Genomic DNA, 20105 nt, shown 5'->3' with positions numbered 1-20105 from the left:
GGGCATGTTCCCATGCCAGGAGACAGAACAGGTAATGTGTGAAGGAAGAATTACAATTCTGGGAAAAGGCCTAGAGATGTTTCAGAGGTTTCTGTTGTCCATCTGTTCCCTTAATATTCATCTTAAGGATTGCTACTCTGTACAAACAGAAAATTCTGGCAGCTCTCAAGACAAAATATAGTCAGCCCTCTCTATGGTTCCGTACACACCAGTTTAGCCAACTATGGATTGAAAATATTCAGGAAAAAAAATTGCTTCTGTACTGAACACATCCAGACTTTTTTCCCAATCATTATTCCCTGAACAATACAGGGTACCAGCTACTTATATGGTATCTATACTGACTGGAGTGTTATACATCATCAAGTAATGATTTAAAGTAGAGCAGAAGATATGCATAAGGGAGAAAGAAGAGAAGACTGATCCAGGCCAAAGCAGAGAAGGCCACTCAACTGCCAAGGTAAAAACCAAGTTAAATGCATTTTGGGTTTTATTGAGAAATTTGCGTTAATGCTAACGTATCGTACGCAGCCTGTCTGTGGCACACGCTAGAACTAGTCCCTAGCAGATCCTGAGGGACAGCTATACACATGAAGACATGTGCTGTGCCCCTGGTACCTGTAGGACGATGGGATCATACCTCCTGAACTGTAGTCTTGTCACATCTCCCTCCTCACCCACTGTCGCAAAAGAGCAGGGTCTCATGTTCATGTGGTGAGAGGTGCCCTTCAAGGGCTTCTCTAACAAGGAATCATTGCCAGGGGAGCAAAAGTGCCAAAGAGTTCTGGGTGGCCAGTGGGGCAGGGGCTGTCTAGCAGACCCAAACCTCAACCATATTCTGTACCACAGAGAGAAAGCTTGTTTTAAATAGTGATAAGGGACCACAAGGAGAGATTAGCAGTGTGTCACCCCCAGGGGACATGAGTGCCATGCCAGGTTTGTGATGGGCTGCCCTCAGGGAGCTGCTATTACCATCGACCACACCCAGCTCACCAAGAGCATCTCTGAGCTTTATCAGACTCTGCCAGTGAGGAGCAATAAATAATGGAGGAATTTTATCAAAGCACAAGGATCTTGGTGGAAGATGTGGGGGTTTTCTAAATGGTGTTTGCCAGTAATTTCATCGTTAACTGTAACTTGCACATTTCTTCATTCGAAGAGAAGCAACCTAGCCAGCCTGCTAGATGCCTCAGAATCAAATCCTGTGGAGGGCAGGCCAATTCCTAAAAACTTCTGAACCTTCTGAACCACAAGTCCCTCAACTAACAGTTGATCTTAATAATTCAAAAGTGTTGAGAGGAGCCAACATTCAAAACTTGAGCTCCGCCAATTGATGCAGCAATAAAAAGAATAGCTGAAAACTCATTGAGACACTGTAAGCATTTGGGGGGAGGAGGGGCACTAGAAATTGAACTTGGGGGCTTTCTACTACTAAGTTACACCCTAACCCTTTTTATTTTTAATTTTGAGGTAGAGTCTTCCTGATTTTCCCAGGCTGGCCTTGAACTTGTGATCCTCCTGCCTCACTTATTCTAAGCACTTTTTATGTTAATAATTTCAATACTTTGAAGTGGGTACTATTATCCACATTTCATTGATTTTGAAACCAGAGACATTAAATAATTTGCAGAGTCGCTAGCTCATAAATTTCAAACTCAGGGACACTAACCCTGAAGCTAGTGCCCTGGCCATCATGCAGTACGATCAGATTGACAGTGATTTTAAAAAGATAAATAAGATACAGAAATGTCCATAAAGTGTTATAAGAATAAAGAAAACTGGGTACAATAGCACATGCCTGCAGTCCCAGAGACTCAGGAGGCTGATGCAGAAGGATCTCAGATTCAAGGCCAGCCTCAGCAACTTAGCAAGACCCTATCTCAAAGTAAAAAAAAAAAAAAAAAGAACTGGGAGTGTAGCTCAGTGACAAAGTGCCCCTGAGTTCAATTCCTAGTTAAATAAACAAATAAGCATGACTCCTTTTCAAATGGAATACTATGTAACCATTGACAAATGACTGTATAACAAGATAGGGAAAGATCCACAATAGAAATGGTAGAAGAAAAGTATCTGTCATCACAAATGTGAAAAATAAATGACTTGGAAAAGCAGTGAAAATAGAATATTAAAATATTTATGGGGGGCAATAGAGGATATTGAGTTTTTGTTTTCTATTTAACATGATTTTACTATTGTCACATTGTTCTTTTAGTGACCCTTCTTTGGTGGGTTGGGAAGAGAGGTGAAAGAACCAAAATCGAACCATGCAGAAATGAAGCTGATATGAAAAAATTGCAAACGGTACTCTTCTCAACCTGAATGGTAGCCAGCAACACTGTGTAAGGCATAGTAAAGGAGGAGAGACCAAATTCCATCAAAGCCCCCCTGGGAGAAGTGTTCACAGAAAGTATAGCTGTGCTCATTGGATAGGACAGAGGGGCTAAAACAGGAAATGGTGTTGTTCACATAAAAAATTAATCTTAATAAATTAATATTTATTGGTTCCTTAGGTTGAAATTTTTACCAGGTAGTTCCTTACATATTGTTTGTGATAATGTTACTTTAAAAACGCCTCACTACGAAAGCTAATGATGGTTGCTGAGTGATCTGGTTTTTCAAAATTGATGGGAGAAACTTCTATCGAGGGCAGTTTACATTTTGCTGACTGTTAATTGAGATAAAATACTGCGTAACTAGAAAAAATGGTACTTTGGAAAGAGAGGTCATTCCATCTGTTTGTGCATTTCATCATCAGACATGATAGTACTAAGACCTCACATAGGACAGGCTGAGGAAAGGTCCATTTCAACATCTGAGCCCAAATCACTGTAGAATCTGAGCTCAAAAGACAGGTTAAGGAAACTGCAGAGATGTGCAATCAGGCATTTGTAAAATATCATCCCTCTCTCAAGTTTGGTTGAGGGCATATTGAAGAGTCCAGTAATGCCATGATCATAGATGGCTCTTCAGCGGATACTACCTATGATCAGTGTTTGCATCTGAGGTGTTGCCTTGGGCTTCTCACAAGTGTGCAAGGTCACGGTCACACCATGGTTGTCAGGCTTTGGGGATGCATGTTCCTGTTGGTTCTGATGAGGAAGAAAATAACTTCTTTATCAGTTGATGAGTAAAAGAACCTGACAGACCTCATGAGATATCTGAGATTTACCCTTATTAAGGGGAAATTCAGCCTAGAACACTGTGTATAATTAGCAAAATAATCAATTTGGGGTAGATTATATACTTTTTATATCACTTTAATTTCAGGAATGTGTCTCACATCACAAATCATGTTAGAACTCTTTGCAGTTATTGTTTTGAACAATAAAGAGTTGCTAATATAGAAAAATGACCACGTAAGAGATTATCACTGGTGCTGGGTATATAGTTCAGTTTGTAGAGTGCTTACCTCACATGCACAAGGCCCTGGGTTCAATCCCCTGCACCACCACCAATATAAAAAAAGAGATTGTCACACACTAATTTTGCGAAGTTAATATGCCCAAGCTTCGCTCATAGCCCTATTACTAGCTTTTATGGCACTTCCTGTTCTCAGTATCTGCCTTCTAAAACACAACCAAAGAGGCTAGCTGGAGGATCCCTCTGTAGAATATGCCAACATCCCACACCATCTCCCTTCAGCCTGTAGCCTGCACATTAAGCTCCCAGAAGCAAACTGAAGACATCCCTTCATTTTGAAGGAATCACAGGAGAGACTAATTAACCAAAGATCTCTCAATTTTTAACAAGCTTGCACGCACTGAAAAATAAGTGGCTTCATGGTACAGAACTGGGTGTTTTGTTTTTCTGTGCAAAAATCTAACTGAAATCCTCTTACCCTTGCTTAGCAACATGGTGTCAGATAAAATAAATTAAGCCCATTTGCCACATACAACACCTGTAAGTCTTTACCTAATTTGCTTTTCCAGAGCACACAGAGAAACATTAAATTCCAGGCATGCATTCTTTCTCGCCACACTCTCCAAGTCAATGGAGGAGTGATTGTGAAAGACAGACGGCCGCTGTCCCCACGTCAGTACTTTGCTTCCACATAACATTTCTATTTAGAACAAATCTCTCTAAAAACAGTACTTTGTCCTGTAAATGACTAAATGAGTTTTCATAAGATTGGAAATATTCTCTTCCCCATTAAATTGCATGCCCCCTGGAGGCAACAACTCAGATCTGCCACTGTACCACTGGCTCTTGTGTCCCTGCCACATACATAGTAGGGCATTAAAACTTCAACTGATAAGGAGACCAGAGAGAATTTTGATAAAAGAAAAAAGCTGTTAGAATTTTATATTGCTTCACAAGCAAGACTTGGGCACTCCTAGTTCACTGAAACAAGGAGCCAGCAACATGTAAAAACTGGGTCATTTCCCCTGGTTACATTCTTTAAAAACAAGAAATTTGTTTGGCCTAAGAAATTACTGCCAGTACACACTGTTTCTACTACTTACCTTTTTGCTTTTAGAGGAAAATATCATATCTTAATGGCAGCACAAAAATCAGGTGGTAAATATAATTCATATTTGAAAGATTCAACTACATCTTGTTCCATGTGTTTCTGTCTGTGTGTGTGTCTGTGTGTGTGTGTGTTTTATTTTAAATACCATATGTATTTGCAAAAATGCCCTTACCACATATTTTAGCAGACTTCATTCTTACCTGAGATCTGCTTTTTTCTGACAGGACAGAATCTAGATGAAAGCACATTAGAAGCACATTATATCCAAATAGGAACATTGGCCATTTAACAAGTGAGCTTCAACATGCATCAGGGTCTTGCTACCAAACTGCCTTCATTCACACCTGCCTGCTGAGACAGCCCAAGGGAAGCTTCCAGAATGAGCAACCTGGTCACCTTCTTTCCCTGGAAAGAATTATACTAATTGAGGAAAACAGTTTGTATCAATCACTGAGCACAGGAAGCGCTTTATAAAAATTAGTTAAATTTCAGTCTAGGTGCTAGTTTTTATAAACCCTCTAGATAAAAGTGTCTGCCACAAAGTGCCAGCTCCACAGAGTTTATTATATTCCTTTGCCCTACAGGAGTATATGGAAGCAGGACCTTATAACCTTAAATATCATTGGAGAAAACATTCTACTTTGAGGCCCTTTCTAGATGTGCAGAGAGTGAGATCTTGCCTTTCTTCATCTGAGTTCTTGTTCTGTCCGTCATTGTTAAGTGAGGCCACCACCACCCACCCACACACACACACACAACCTGCATTTCAGGCCTGCACTTAACACGCTTTCACATTGACCCAGGAGCCTGAGGAGAGTTTCAGTGCTAGAATTTTAAGTATAATTTGCCCCCAAAGGTGAGTAACTTTGAAAGATTCCAGGTATAAAAAGTCCTTATTTGCAGAAGATTTTGTCCTTTATTCCTTCCTACTTGGATGCTATTTCTCAGCCCTAGTTTCTACCTGTCCCTTAATGACCCTGTAGTAGAATTAATATCAGTGATTATAAAACTTTCTTGCTTCATTGTATCTGTTCACTGTCTGTAATTGGTAAAGGTAGAATTTCTAAAAACACAATTTTTTTTGGAAAAGACAAGTAGTATGGTTCATCTGTATTCTGGGATTTGGCTGCAGTCCATCATCTATCATACCCAGTTTGCCTTCTATGGAAGTTCCATATTCAGGAAAGCTCAGGTGGAGGTATTGGAGACAAGAAGGTAAACAAAGGAACACTAAAATTCTCACCAGACACCTAACATTTTTACTTTGAACAACTACTACCTGTATTAGTCCATTTTTTCATTACTATAACAAAATGTGTGAGGCTGGATGACTTAATAAAGAGGCTTATTTAGCTTATAGTTCTAGGGATTCAAAGGTATACTGCCAGTATCAGCTTGCCTCTTGTGAGAGCCACATGATAGGTGGTATCTGTATGTGAGCATTATTACAAGACCAAGCCAGAGAGCAATTCAGGGTTTGGGCTTGCTCTTGTAAGAACACAGGATCCTGCAAGAACTACCTCCACTCCTTCTTAGGTTTGACCTAAGGACCTTCCTGTGTGCTTCACCTAAACATTGCCACACTAGGGACCAAGCTTCCAACATGTGAACTATTTATTTAGGAAATCATATCCAAACCGAAGCATACCCAGAGTACAGTTGCCATTCAGAAATGACTCCCATTCCAATGCATCCTTCAGGAGTGGTTCAACCCAGGAAGGGAAAAGCATACCAGCCAACAGCCTAGACAGCTCACCGAGACGGAATCACATACAGTTCGGTGTTTTGTGTTTTGGCAGAGAAATGTTGAGAGACACTATTGCCTCTACCCTGTCATTAGCGGGTGGATAATAGTGATATAAAGTAAGAGATTAATTAGGATAATAAGCGGCAAAGGAGAAAGGAGTAAATTTTCCACAAGTAATATTTTTCTCTTCATGGTTATTTAAGTTTGAAACAGAACTTGAAAGTAGTAATCATGGTTCAACAGTAGACAAAGGATGGAATGTGGGAACCAGTCGGGAAGGTGTGAGTGCCTTTATTATATTAACAAGACGCATGCAGAAAAATGCACAACTTCCAGGAATGCGCTGCTGCTTCTATCTCAGAAAAGCAAATTGAAAAAGGAAGTCAGGGGTGGCCTATTGTGCTGCCTGTGGTTTGTTATTTTGTCTCTTAGTTCTAATGAATGTGTCTCCTTTCAAAGAATCTCTGCATCTTTTCTACATTCGTTGCTTGGGTTTCCCTTTGTCTCATTTTTGTGAGATGGACACTTGGTTAAAAAAAAAGAAAAAAAACTCCCCAAGTGGAATGGTTCAGGTACAGAAAAGTCTTTAAATGGGACGGGCAGGTGTTGGAAGCTTTCTCACGATGACAGACTTCACTCCTGTGTCCCAGGAACAAATGAGGTCTGTGTGTATCCATTCATTGATTCAGCCTCTAGGTAAGAAGCACCTACCAAGTGCCCTTTGCTTAGACACTGGGAATGCAGTGATGACGGAGCACACAGGAAGGAAAAGCAGGCATCAGGGAACACAGACTTAGAAATGCTGCAATTACATATAGGGGTATGTGCTACAAAGGGGGGACTTGTTTTCCACCAGGAGGAGTGGAGGTCCCTCTGAGGAATGTTAATGGGAAGCTCCAGAGGCATTTGCAGCTGGAGGAGTGCAGGGTGGCACAATCCTATTTTCATTTGAAGATTATTTGGGTGACTGTTTAAAGGCAGAATTGTAGAGAAGCCAGAAGGCAAAGAAGTGCCCGTTTAAAAAAAAAAAAAAAAAAAAAGCACCAAAGTGAATGGGAAGATTCCTTTGCTTCTTCAACAAAATGGCCCTTCAGATGTTTTCATGATGCCCTGGTTTGGAAATAATAACCAGTGTATTATTCTATACTAAGATCTTTCACCAGTGGCTGATTTTCTAAGGGTCTGAAGAAGCTTCTGCCTTGCAGTGTTCTATTAGTTCCCTCCTAGCTCTCACGCTGCTCCCACTAAAAAAGAAATCCCATTACACTTGTCACCTGTGCGTGCGCACGGTTGTGGTTTTGTAATATTTTTGCCCGATCACTCAGCTCCTACAGAACCTTTATTTTGCAAATTTGCGGATGGAGGACAGAAGAAGAGACAGAACCCAAACAAATACATCCCTAATGTAAGACCATGGCACTGAGAAGGAGAGGTGAGACTTGTAAGTCCTTTCTTAACTTCAGTGTGGGTATGCAGTCGTGGGCAGCTCCGAAAGGTCACACAGGCATCTCCCTTCAGCTGCCTGGGTCATACCTTTCTGCCAGCACGTTTTCATTCAAGTAATGCTCAGACTGAGACCCTTCCCTCTGTGTGTGTGGGGGGGTGCTCACAAAGTGACAGTTCTCCACATAGATGGTACAAACAGCTGTGTTCCCCAGCTAGCTGCCTAAGTAGGAGGCTCTAAATTGCTATGGAACTGCAAGAGTGTTTTGAAGGTCTTTTATGCCATGGTTTAGGTATGACCATTTAGAAGGGTTTACATTTATTATATTCAAAAAGTATTCTAAATAACATTAAAATAAATGTATTTGTCATTGAGGGGTTTTTTTGGGGGGGTTGTATGTTTATTTAATCTTGTTCTTTTGAATAGTTTTTTTTTAACCTTCAATTTCTTAATAAATTATTGGGCCTCCACTTCTCTATATTTCTTTTCAATGAATTGTTAACATAATTTTTAAAAATAGCATGCAGGTCCCAGAATGTCTGGAGAAAATGTTCTAGAATCTGGACCGTCCAGTGATAATCACTAGCCACTTTTGGCCATGTGTACACGTGAAATGTAGCTGTTTTGCTAGAGAGATTGAATTTTTCTATTTAATTTTAAATAGCTACATGTGGCTAATGGCTACCATATGGGACAAGCAACAGGTCTAGGGCTTAATTCTCTTACTGAGCTTACAATTATGCTTGGCTATAGCAAAAAAAAAAAAGAACATTTTTATCAAATGTTACTGTTACTGTCTTATGTTGCAATGTCTAAGAAATAGCATTATCAAATCATGCCTTTCCAGCTGAACATTTATGTCCTTCTCTTTCCTGTAGGCTGGAATGACACTCCCTTACGACCCGACCACAGCTGCTATACAGAACGGGTATGTTGTTATGATAAATGCGTAATGGCTTGAGGGAAATTAAAGGTGGAAAATATCATTTTTCCATGAATTATTCCACTTAAAGGATTACTTAATACAGGCTTTTGTGTTTATTCTAGATTTTATCCTTCACCATACAGTATTGCTACAAACTGAATGATCACTCAAACTTCTTTTACACCCTATATTGCATCTCCTGTATCTGCCTACCAGGTTTGCACCTTTAGGATTTGTCAGTAGTGCAACAACTTATGATCGTGAATCTCTGCTGCATTTTTTAATGTGTCTTAAAAATCTGAATATTTATAATGAAATTTAACTCATTTTATGCAGCTTTTGGGTACTCAATTTAGAATAAGCTGCTTTTGATTTGATAGACTAATTTGCTTTTATGTTTAGGAAAATATATAAAGCCAAGGAAATGGTTGCCCATTATCTGTCCTTGGAAACATGGCAATTTAGAACTGAGACAAACCCACATACTTCCTCCACTATCCGACCAGCTTTTAGATGCCAGGTGTCCCAAAAACTGAAATATAAGAGAAATGCCATTAGGTAAAATACAGAATAGGTGTGTATCTTGCTTTTATTTCTTTGTCAGCAGAAACTAATAAAAGAAGTAAATATGCTTATACACGAAGGTGTGTCAGTTAGGTTACATTCAGTAAACAGTGCAGATGAGATTTGGGGTCTGCCCACCAAAAGAAAGAAAAAAAAAATAGAGGCAGCTCTATTTTATATATGTTATTTTGTGCAGAGGCTTTACCTTAAATTCCCAACTGAGGAAATCTATTAAGCACTATCATAAGGTCAATCTGATTATACTTCAGGGATAGCTCCTCTTTTACATGACCCCAAGAGTGCACGTGCCCTCTCCCCTGCATCAGAGCCCCTCCAGATGTTGACTGCCCAGTCCAGACAGGAGCTTCTAATGGAGTTCAGTTGCAGAGAGAGAGAGTTCTCTTCTCTTGACTATTGGTATTCTATGGGACTAAACTAAACTTTGGTGTATTCTTGTTTTAACAACAATTGAATTAGATGTTGTAGTCCTGATTTCTGATCTTAGAGGACTACAATATCTAATGTAACAGCTGTGTTATTTGACTTCTGTAACCTCAGATTCTTCCTCTTTAAAATGGGTATAATAATAGTTTGTCTCATAAGTTTGGAAAAGTTACAGGACTGAGTCTATGAAAAGTGTTAATGAGCACTCAAAATGTTAGCTGTGATTACTATTATCATCAGTAGCTGGCTTATAATAAAAATATATTAGTTATACTTCTTAAATAATAAATTGGTTAACCTAAGCCAATGTCAAAGCTGGTTCTGTCTAAAAAACATAAAAGTAGCTTTGAATAACAGAAAAGTGACTAGATGCACTAAAACTGAAGGGGTTGTTGGGGTTTTGTTGTCTTTTTGTGTTGCTGGGGATTGCACATGCGAGGCAAGAACTCTACCACTAAGCTACATCCCCAGCCCTAAGACTGAAATTTTAAAGTAGTCATCACCACCTCTCTCAGCCTTTAGATTATTGTATGTTCCTTCCCCTGATTGTCAGTCATTTTCCCTTTTCTTTGTTCTTTGAGAGTCGTTTATACTTACCATGGTTCTTCAACCTGCTGGGTATAGAAGTCACTTAATGCCTCTTTAATTGTGTAGTACTTAAGATTTCTATATTTCCCTTGCATTTTCCCTAATAATTCCTATGTCTGATGTTAAGAGATAATTTTGAACTATCTGAACTTAGAAATCTGTCATTTATATATCATTAAAAATAGGGGCATGTATAAGCTTATTCTTAGGCAAATCAAAGATTGCACATATTAATTTCAACATATACTGCTATAGATATTTCAGCTATTATGGTTTTTCTCCACTACCTTTTTCCTTCTTTAATATGAAATCAATGTGCATTTCAGAATCATTTCATAGAATAAAAAATTAGAAGGCCAGTTTTGTAATAAATTTGATATAGCTAACTGGAAATAATGTTATCATTTCAAAGGCCTGATTTCCTCTCCTGGGCATTCTGTATACTAAGATACCTGTGGAATTCCATTCCCTTTCCCTGACACTCAGTGCCATAACATCTCAGACGGATTCTTAACCCCATACGTTCAGGGACCAGGTAGGGTCAGTGAATGAGCTTTAAGTGACCTGTGCTGCAGAATGTCACTTGTGTGTGTGCAATTAGTGGGGGTGGGGGCAGTCTCTTTCTTTATTAGGTTTTCAAGGGGATCTGTGACCCCAAGATGGTTAAGAACCAGTGGCAAAGAGTTTAAAAAGCATAGGTTATTATTCCCATTTTCTAATTAGGGAACATTGAGGAATAGAAATCGACCATAGCTGGCTTGATGCTTAAGAGAGAAAATTGGATTAGGAGTCACAGCCCTTAACCTCATAATGCTGCACCTGACTAGATTATAAAGACCGAAGCATATCAAAACTGAGTGCATTTGGCCCACATTGGGATGTACAGGGAACTGCTTGCCTCCCTGTGATTTATCCAGGGAGGGCCCACCACTCGTGTTGGAGTGGGCCTTTCTCTACTAAACCACCGTATGCTTATGTAGTTGGATTTGAGAAATTATTAGCATCTGAAAGAAACCACCAGTATCCCAACGGGGAAAGGCTGCAGTCCAGATAACTGAAATGTTAACAAGGCAGAAGCACTTAACTTTGGTCTGCCTTAGGTGGCAAAGGAAACCAGAGAAAACAAGTATCGGGGCTCTGCTATCAAGGTAAATCACAATGCATTCTTCCCCCATGACTCTTCCCCATATTCTCTCTGTAGAATCTCTGAAGTTAACACTAGGGGACAGGATACAAGAAGGTTGTGTTAAGAATTGGAAACTGAAACATTTTTTAACCACATAGACTCTGGAAAGCCCTGGGCATCAAAAAGGGACTGATGTATCCCTCTCCCGAGTGGCAAACGACACAAGCCAGAATTCCTGCCACAAGCCTGACCCTCACATCTTATTTCTCAGTTCAGAGGGTCTTTTTTCTGTGTGGATGCCCTTTTAACTGTAGATGTCAGATATAGTTACTAAAGTTTAATTTCTTCAATCTGAATTTCAGATATTTATTTTCCTCACTAAGTAGAAATTATTAACTACTATGTAAGATTTTTGAAACCTAATGTCCTGAGTATCAAAGAGAGATTGAATTTGGTTATTTTTATTAAGTCAGCCCATACTTTGAGGGTTAGTTTCTAATCAGATGCTCTAGAATTAATCCTCTTTCATCCATATCCTAAAGCACCTAGTTCATACCTTGATTGTAACACTTTTCACTAATTTGAGACGTTTTACATACTTAACTTCTCTGCTTTAGAGAGTAAATTTATTGAGGGTGGGTCCCATGTCTTATTCACCTTTTTCTCTTTGTTGCCTGATACTCAACAAATACTTCTTGAGTGGGCCAATAGAAATTGGTTCTAAATAATTATTTCATCCCATTCAGAGTGACCAGTTTGCCAAGAATGCTAACTGCCTTATAATCTTTTTACTCATTGATAGTATTGTTTCCTTATTTTCCTTCTGTAGATTTTTAACACAATTAAAAGAGAACTAGGCAATTATTACAATGGAAATCATTGTTTCTTTAAAATTCTCCCTTTTCTAGGTGCAAAGTCCTTCTTGGATGCAACCTCAACCATATATCCTGCAGCTACCCGTAAGTTGTTCACCTCAGTGGCGTAATGTTCTGCCTGCAAGTAAGCCATGTGTGTACTCTTCAGGTTAAAACCCCTTGCCAAAGGTGATAAGGGACTTGGGAAATTTTAAGCATGGAATATGAAAGTGCACAAGTTTAAAATGAATCAGTAGTAAGCATTAAATAAATTTGTTCATAAGAATTTAAAACATACTCCGTGGGGGGCAGTACACAATTTCTTGCTCACATCAGTTCTGGGGGGATATCTGAGTGACAATGTTTTACAATATTTGATAAAACCACACTCATGTTTTTACTCTGTTTAATGCAACCCTAAAGTAAAGATAGAGATTTTCATCTGTGTTATTCGCCTCTTTGGAAATCAGGTACAGTGTAGTATAATGCACTCTGATAAATAACAAATGTGATTTCTTTGGTGACTTGAACACTTGTTGATCTAATGTGTATCTAGTATTACTTTTTCTAAATGAGCTACTCTTCAGATGAAATCACAAAGCTAAGCATGCCTACACTGACCTGCATGCTTACTGTTAAGAAAGCCATAGATTTGGACCTCAGCTTTCTGGTGACAAGTGCAGAATGGGGATCCTGATAATCAGTTTAAAGAGTTTGTGAGATAAACATAGATCTGTTGCTTAGGAAGAGAACTTGGCTCTTGGTCTTAAGATGAGATGGAAATTCGTCCCAGAATACCTCTCCTAAAGTGGGCACTGTACTATATGACTGTATGTATGAAATAGCAATCCAGGCATAACTAGTTTTGAACAAGAAATGCTTGAGATGACCTTTAGGAAGCTAATAAAACAGATTGATATTATAACACAGGAAAATACATCTTTGATGCTTATGAATGCACATGTATTATGTGGTATATACACATTTCATACTGGGACACATACGTGCACATATTCATGGCCATGTGTGGATTTGTGATGTGTATTATGTGTACATGAGCAAAAAGATCAGGAAACTCCTTCCCCATTTTCTGGACTTCTGAGTCATGTTCATCTTACTCTGTGCTTTTGATAATGCACATTAGAAGTAGAATGTATCTTTTTTCCCCCTTTGACAACTTTTAGAGACAAAGATTGCACATATTTTAGTTTATCATCTTTCAGGAGACATGAGGAATGTATATAGAACGTTGCTGAGAATTCATTACCTGTTCCCACCCAGATCCAAATTGCCTGCCTGCACACAAACCTCTGCCCACAACTGTGCATATCAATAATTAGATTATCAGTAAAACAAATAACTTATTTAAAGGATATCAGTTACAATGATGCCAGAATGTACATTAGTACTTGTGGAGTATGTTAGAATACTTGCTCCATCAGGTAATTGGCCAACTGCAAAAGAGGAATGATAAAATGCACAGTTTATAGAAAAAATTGAACAATTAAAGTCCAAAAATAATTAATTTTGGTGTAGATGGTCAGTGAACCATCGATCCAAGCATTAAAAATGATGACAGTGACAACTGTGCAATCTGTTAATTTTTTTAGTGCAATGCTAAGTTAAAAGTAAAAACCCAAGATGTGAAATTCTTCATGTTCTCTGATTGCAACTATGGAGAAACATGCAGAGGCAGGAAGGGGCACATTGTGGTTGTTATGGGAGAGGCTGGATTATAAGTGATTTTTTTTCTTCCCTGTTTTCTTAAATATATTTAATTTAGTCCAGAGCAGTAGCACACACCTGTAATTCCAGCAGCTCAGAGGTTGAGGCTGGAGGATTGCAAGTTGCAAACCAGCCTCAACAATTTAGTGAGATCCTGTCTTAAATAAAATGGGCCAGGAATTTAGCTCAGCGGTAAAGCATCCCTAGGTCCAATCTCCAGTACCCCAAATTTTTTTAAAAATTTTGATTTTTACTCACCAATATTTTTTAAATGAAATGGAAGAACTGGGAATTGGTTGGTTAATGTTCCCTCTTTTGGCACCAGAATCACAAAAAGTTCTGAGAACCACCGAGTGAGTGAAGAATGCTCTTGATCCCAACAACTTAATCTTGAAACAAAGGGCTCTCTTTATAGAACATTTTTAAACAGATCATTATTATTGGTCCTATTCTTTTGCAGCTACAGAAAACATCACCTGTCTTTTTTAAGCATTTTATACCTTTGCCAGCCAAGGAGAGTCTGTAATCTGTGCTTGCTATTATAGCTCCTCCTGCTGAACTAGCTTCCCAGTTAAGTGAGGGTAGTGTTTAATGCAGGAATTTTTGTGAAGTGAATATCAAAATACCATTTCCCCTAACACTCTTACAAAGTCTCAGGAAAAGCAATCTATTAAGACTTCTGAACCTTATTTATTATTGATACCCCTTGCCAGTCTGAAAGATGTTATTTTTGCTTCACATTAATCACAAAGGGATTTCCTTTGCAAAAGGTAATTATAGAATCTTAACTACTCTCATTTTATCCTTTGTTGCTTCTGTCTCCCATCCACAGGGTGCCCTGTTAACTCCCTCAATGGAGCATACCATGTCACTACAGCCTGCATCTATGATCAGCCCTCTGACCCAGCAGATGAGTCATCTTTCACCAGGCAGCACCGGAACAGTAGGTGGCAAATTAATATCATGTGTCTCTGCAAATAGAGGAGGGTCAATTAATGCACCACTGTGCCTACCCTATAGAATCACAGGTTTGATGATGACAGTTATTATGCCTGGCCCCAGCCCCACCCCACATTGCCTTCCAAAAAGAAAAAACTCAGATATTTCTTGATTAAGTGAAAAACTGAAAATCTGCTCTCTAGGTTTCCCCTTTGCCAAAATTTAGCACTCACACATGGCCACATCTAGCTTCTTCAACTAATGTCACTGGTATATCATGAAGTACCATTTCATGCAGCAAAGGATGAAGGTGACACATGGTAGCAAAAATAGGAAATATTCCCTCACCTATTCCTTCTGTTTTAGAATTTGAGAGCACTGAATCATGATATTCGTGACTTATTTCACTAGAGTCCAGGGGACTTGGTAGAGTAATGAGGTTGACCTGGTACTAGATCCATGTTGGTTTGTTTATAGTTTAAATTGTAAGAGATTCCCACAGGAGTTTGATGCAGCCTGTATCTATTGTGGCTCAAAAGAACAAAGGGTGGTGCATTTTCCCCTCTTACACTCAAAACCAGCAGCAACTTCTTGTGCAGACTAAGCCAGAGCCATACACAGCCTGAGATGGACCAGAAATTCCTCCTGCCTTTAAGAGTTAGTGACTTCAGCATCAGGAAATCAGGATTCCCTGGCCTAATCTTCAGTGATAGGTCCAATAAGTCATCCACATTTAGGTCTCCACCTGTAGAAACAGTACTAGGTAACAACTCAGGAAGCTGCTAGATGATAACAAGGTCTTCTGAGAAAAGATCATCTAGAATGATGCATTAGTGATATTGAATTATTCACTATGACAGACTTTAATGATCTTCACCTGTGTGTTTCTTTGTTAGGAAATCCAAAGACAACATGGAATTCATAGTTTGACAAATTCCTTCCATATGACATATTTACATGGACTAATAAACCTTTGAGGGTAGCGTATTTAAATTTCTTCTTGGAGAACTCCATATATTTTATATCCAGCTCAAAATTCCCTGAGTACTCCCCATTTTGCATGGTTTTCCATTGTCCATCCTGACCTCCTCCTCCTTTTCAGTACATGCCTGCAATGTCAGCTATGCAAGGAGCCTACTTGCCACAGTATACACACATGCAGACGACGGCGGTTCCTGTCAAGGTTGGTGCAGAGTATTAAATGGCCATTCTGGCAATAGGTAGTTTCAAAAATGGGTGAATTAAGTAAAACTGAAAGCAAAATCTATCAAAAGTCAAATATTTGCATAAAAGGATTGACTTTAGAGGGAATATGTTATTTGGGACTATAAAATATAATTGTTACAAATTAGGATAACAACATCCAGGCCACATCCCCAAGAACTCCTAGAAATATTTTTCAAGCTTGTAGCACCTTTTTCACCCCTCCAGAGCTCTATCTTGTCACCCCTAAAATGAGATAAAATTGGAGTTTGTAATCCTAGTCCTAAAGATTGTATCAATGGTGATACTCACAAAAAGAAGTCAGTCATAATTCAGATAGTAAATGAAAAAGGAAAGCTGATGTAGCAGACGTGGGAGAGAAGCCATACCTATTTTTATAGAGGCTGTTAGTGTAGCTAAATAACTCTTGGTTCTTGTCACTGGAGCTGGTATGGAAGAAGTCTGGCATCTGATTATGATTGGACAGGAAATAGCATTTTCCATCAGAGTATCCTTAAAATTCCAAGGAAAATACTCAGCTCACTTGCTCTTTCCCAGTAGGCACTGGGCAGAACCCAAAGGCTCCCATTTCCAAAAAGGGCCAAAGAACCATGCCTTCTTATTATTTGCCTTTCATTGTGCGATTATGGGAACCACAGTTATCGGAGCCCACAATTCCTTATCAGCAATATTGAAACCCTCCAAAAACTTTGAAAATAAAAATTGTCTTTGTGACTAACTTCTTAGCAAAAATTCTGACCTTTCAAAAAACCCAACTTGAACTGAGACAAGGTGATACATTTGTTCCAGTTACTGTGTTTATGCACTCGGTTCTATATAGAATTACTGATATGTTTGATTATGAGGGACATCCCTAAGCCCTACTTGAGGGTATTATATGATATACAGCATATTTCATACCATGTCTCAGATTCTGAACCTTGAAAATGATGAATTCTAAATCACATCTGACCCCAGCGAAAAACAGATTAAGAAATTTGTTTGATAAATGTAGCTTGATCAGAATAGAGAAGTCAAAGATTTGGATGGGAGGTGCTTGGTGTCTATCAGCCATTTCAGCTACTTGAGGAAATGACCTAAAAAGCTCTGCATAATATTAAGAAATTCACTTTAAAAACTGCTTATTTTCAGGTGTATGCCTTTGACTTAGACCCAAGTAGCAGAGTTAAGATTTTACCACTAACACATTTCATCTGCTCTGCTTTGTTGTAGGAGGCGAGTGGTCAGCAGCAGGTGGCTGTAGAGATGTCTAATGACCATTCTCCATATTCCTTTCAACCCAATAAGTAACTGTGAGGTATGAGAGAAAGGTCTCCATTACCAAGGCGCCAATCAGGCAGTCTGTGATTCCCTTATCAAAATGATGCTTAGAATAACTCAGATCGATCATACTTGATTTCATTATAGCCAGGGCATCCAATCTTGTTAAAATGTTAAAATCAATGATTTTGTTAGTTTGCAGATTCACTGTTCTATGCAAAAAGAATAACACTTTATATTGAAATCAAACACATATACACACACTCCTCGAACCCTCAAAAAAAGTAAGATCTATAACATCATAGAACATCATGTATCAAACTTATTATATAAGTATCCTATACTGTATTCTCTAGTACTCAAAACTAAAGGCAATTTAGCATCAGATGTTGCTTTATCAAGCATTACAAGATTAGTCAAAACTCAGAGCCAAGATATTGCTAGTGTCAGTATCCTTAGATTAAAAGATTGTATTCCCACAAGTACCATTTTTTTTTACTTTACCATGTATATTATAGTAAAATATCTATATGGAACCTGGTTTCTGGATTGCCCTAGTGACAATATGTATTGTTGGTTTTTATAAAGCCACCCTTGATCTTTGGAGACCCATATGTATTTGGCTCTGATTCTCTTAGAGAGGAAAGAACTTTTCAAGTCCCAGATTGAAAGGCAGATTCAAAACATTGAAAGTGAACATCAGGTCCAGAGTTTGCATCTCTCCATGAAACATCAGTGATGAGCACAGCCTTTTTCAAATACATCTCTCTTTAAATAAGATTATAAGCTCTATGGTGTATTATATCGAGACCACAAAAGTACTTGTCTTTTATTTTTCTCTTGCAGATGTACAGAAGGGTGTTCTTGCATGAAGAAGGGTGTAAAGGCTGAACAATCATGGATTTTTCTGATCAATTGTGCTTTAGGAAATTATTGACAGTTTTGCACAGGTTCTTGAAAATGTTATTTATAATGAAATCAACTAAAACTATTTTTGCTATAAGTTCTATAAGGTGCATAAAACCCTTAAATTCATCTAGTAGCTGTTCCCCTGAACAGGTTTATTTTAGTAAAAAACAAAACAAAAGAAAAAAAAAACACCAAAAAAGATTTTTATCAAATGTTATGATCCAAAAAAGAAAAAAAAAAAAGAAAACTTCAATTTCCTGGGTATGCACAAAGACCATGAAGACTTATCCAAGTGCATGACCGGATTTTTGAGGTTTTGTTCATTTTGTGTTTAATTTGTGTTTTTTTCAGCTGTATGAAATGGGCTTTCTGAAGTTTAACTAGTCCGACTTCACCCATGGTGTTCCATGCTTGCTGTGCAAGTGTTGCTGTAACTCAGTGTTGCCATCACGCCTCTTTCCTTAGCTTTCCGTTTTTCTTTCAACGTAGTGTGAAGTGTGTTATCCTTTTCTATGAATTCCAATTTGCCTTAACTCTTTTGATGCTGTAGCTGTTTCAGTAAAAGTTAGTTCAAACTAATGATGTAGAATGCTTTGACCAAATGAGCTGGTCTATTATGCCTTGTAAAACAGCAGCATAGGGCTTTTAAAAGGTAGTCAATAAAAGTTGCTGAAATTTTGGATTTTTTAAATATGTAGTAGGTATTTTTAATGATTTTTCACATAATGTGTAAGGTAGTGAAATGCAAGAAGGGAAAAACTGTTTTGTGTGAAACACATTTTCTGACTGGGGAACTTTTAATAGGGTTAAAGCATTTGTAAGGCTGTATTCCAACAGTTTCCTCTGATAGTTTGACTGATGTAGGATATCTGCTGTATGATGCAATGTAAAGTCTTTTTTGCCTTTTTTCAGGAAGAAAAAAAACTAACTTGATGTTCTAGAATTAGTGTTAGGTAGCATTGGGGCTGGGGGAGGGGGCGGGGGAGGGGAGTCACCGAATGTTTTGTCCTTCCTTTATACTAATGATAGTGCTTTAGAATGAGAATTATGCCTGCGATCTGGCAAACCGAAAAAAAAAATGTTGCTATTGCAACTAAATGGTAAAAGCTAAAAGTAAGGATTTCTCTTCAAACATAAGCTGAGATATGAATAGAAGCGAAAGGATTGGCTACTAGCGCTCTCTCTCTCTCTCTCTCTCTCTCTCTCTCTCTCTCTCTCTCAGGTAAATTTGAAAAATAAAAACGACTTGGCACTTTTAAAGGTAACTTCACCAAAGACCGAAGAGCCAGTAACCAGTAGCTCCAACTTGTCTCAGCATCACATCTTCTGTGCTCTTTATTTTTGCTGGACCAGTTTGCGGTTAGGAGAATGTGCCTTTTTTGTACCTTTGAATATAGGTTTTATAATTTTAATTGATGTATGGACAAACACACACACACAAACAAACAAACAAAAAGCATGAAGGAAGATTTGGATCCAAGCAGTGCCACACTTTACATCATCACTACAAGTGTTCAAGTGTAAAGAAAACAAATTTTGAAACTATGAAATTCCTGATTCATAAACACACAGTTATTTCTACTTTAGTACATATGAGATGATTCACTGTTATTAAAGCTCTTTTATTAAGGTAATTGCATATGTTTTCAAAGCAATGGTAAATTAAGTTGTCTTCCAAAACTGTGTACTTGTCTGGTCAGCTATGTATGATCAGTTATCTACCTCAGAGTCTATTTTCTTTTGTGCTGGGACAAGTTGCTGGCCCTCCCTGTTTCCACAGACCAAATCCTCCTAGCTCAGGAGCTAGGCCTAAGCAGTTATTTCTTTTGAGTATTTTTTAGTTCTTAAATTTTATTGCTTGTATTTGATTATAGATGTCAGTGAC

At 38.4% G+C, this 20105-nt stretch overlaps 1 pseudogene; it reads left to right on the top strand.

The window, feature by feature from the left end:
- The window catches only part of LOC143386223 (RNA-binding motif, single-stranded-interacting protein 1-like), a 42936-nt pseudogene extending 25595 nt beyond the window's left edge, over positions 1 to 17341 (top strand).
- The last annotated feature ends 2764 nt before the right edge of the window (positions 17342 to 20105 follow it).

Source organism: Callospermophilus lateralis, unplaced genomic scaffold, assembly GCF_048772815.1.
Source record: "Callospermophilus lateralis isolate mCalLat2 unplaced genomic scaffold, mCalLat2.hap1 Scaffold_107, whole genome shotgun sequence".
Taxonomy (NCBI): Eukaryota; Metazoa; Chordata; class Mammalia; order Rodentia; family Sciuridae; genus Callospermophilus; species Callospermophilus lateralis.
This window is presented reverse-complemented; position numbering and strand designations above follow the sequence as displayed.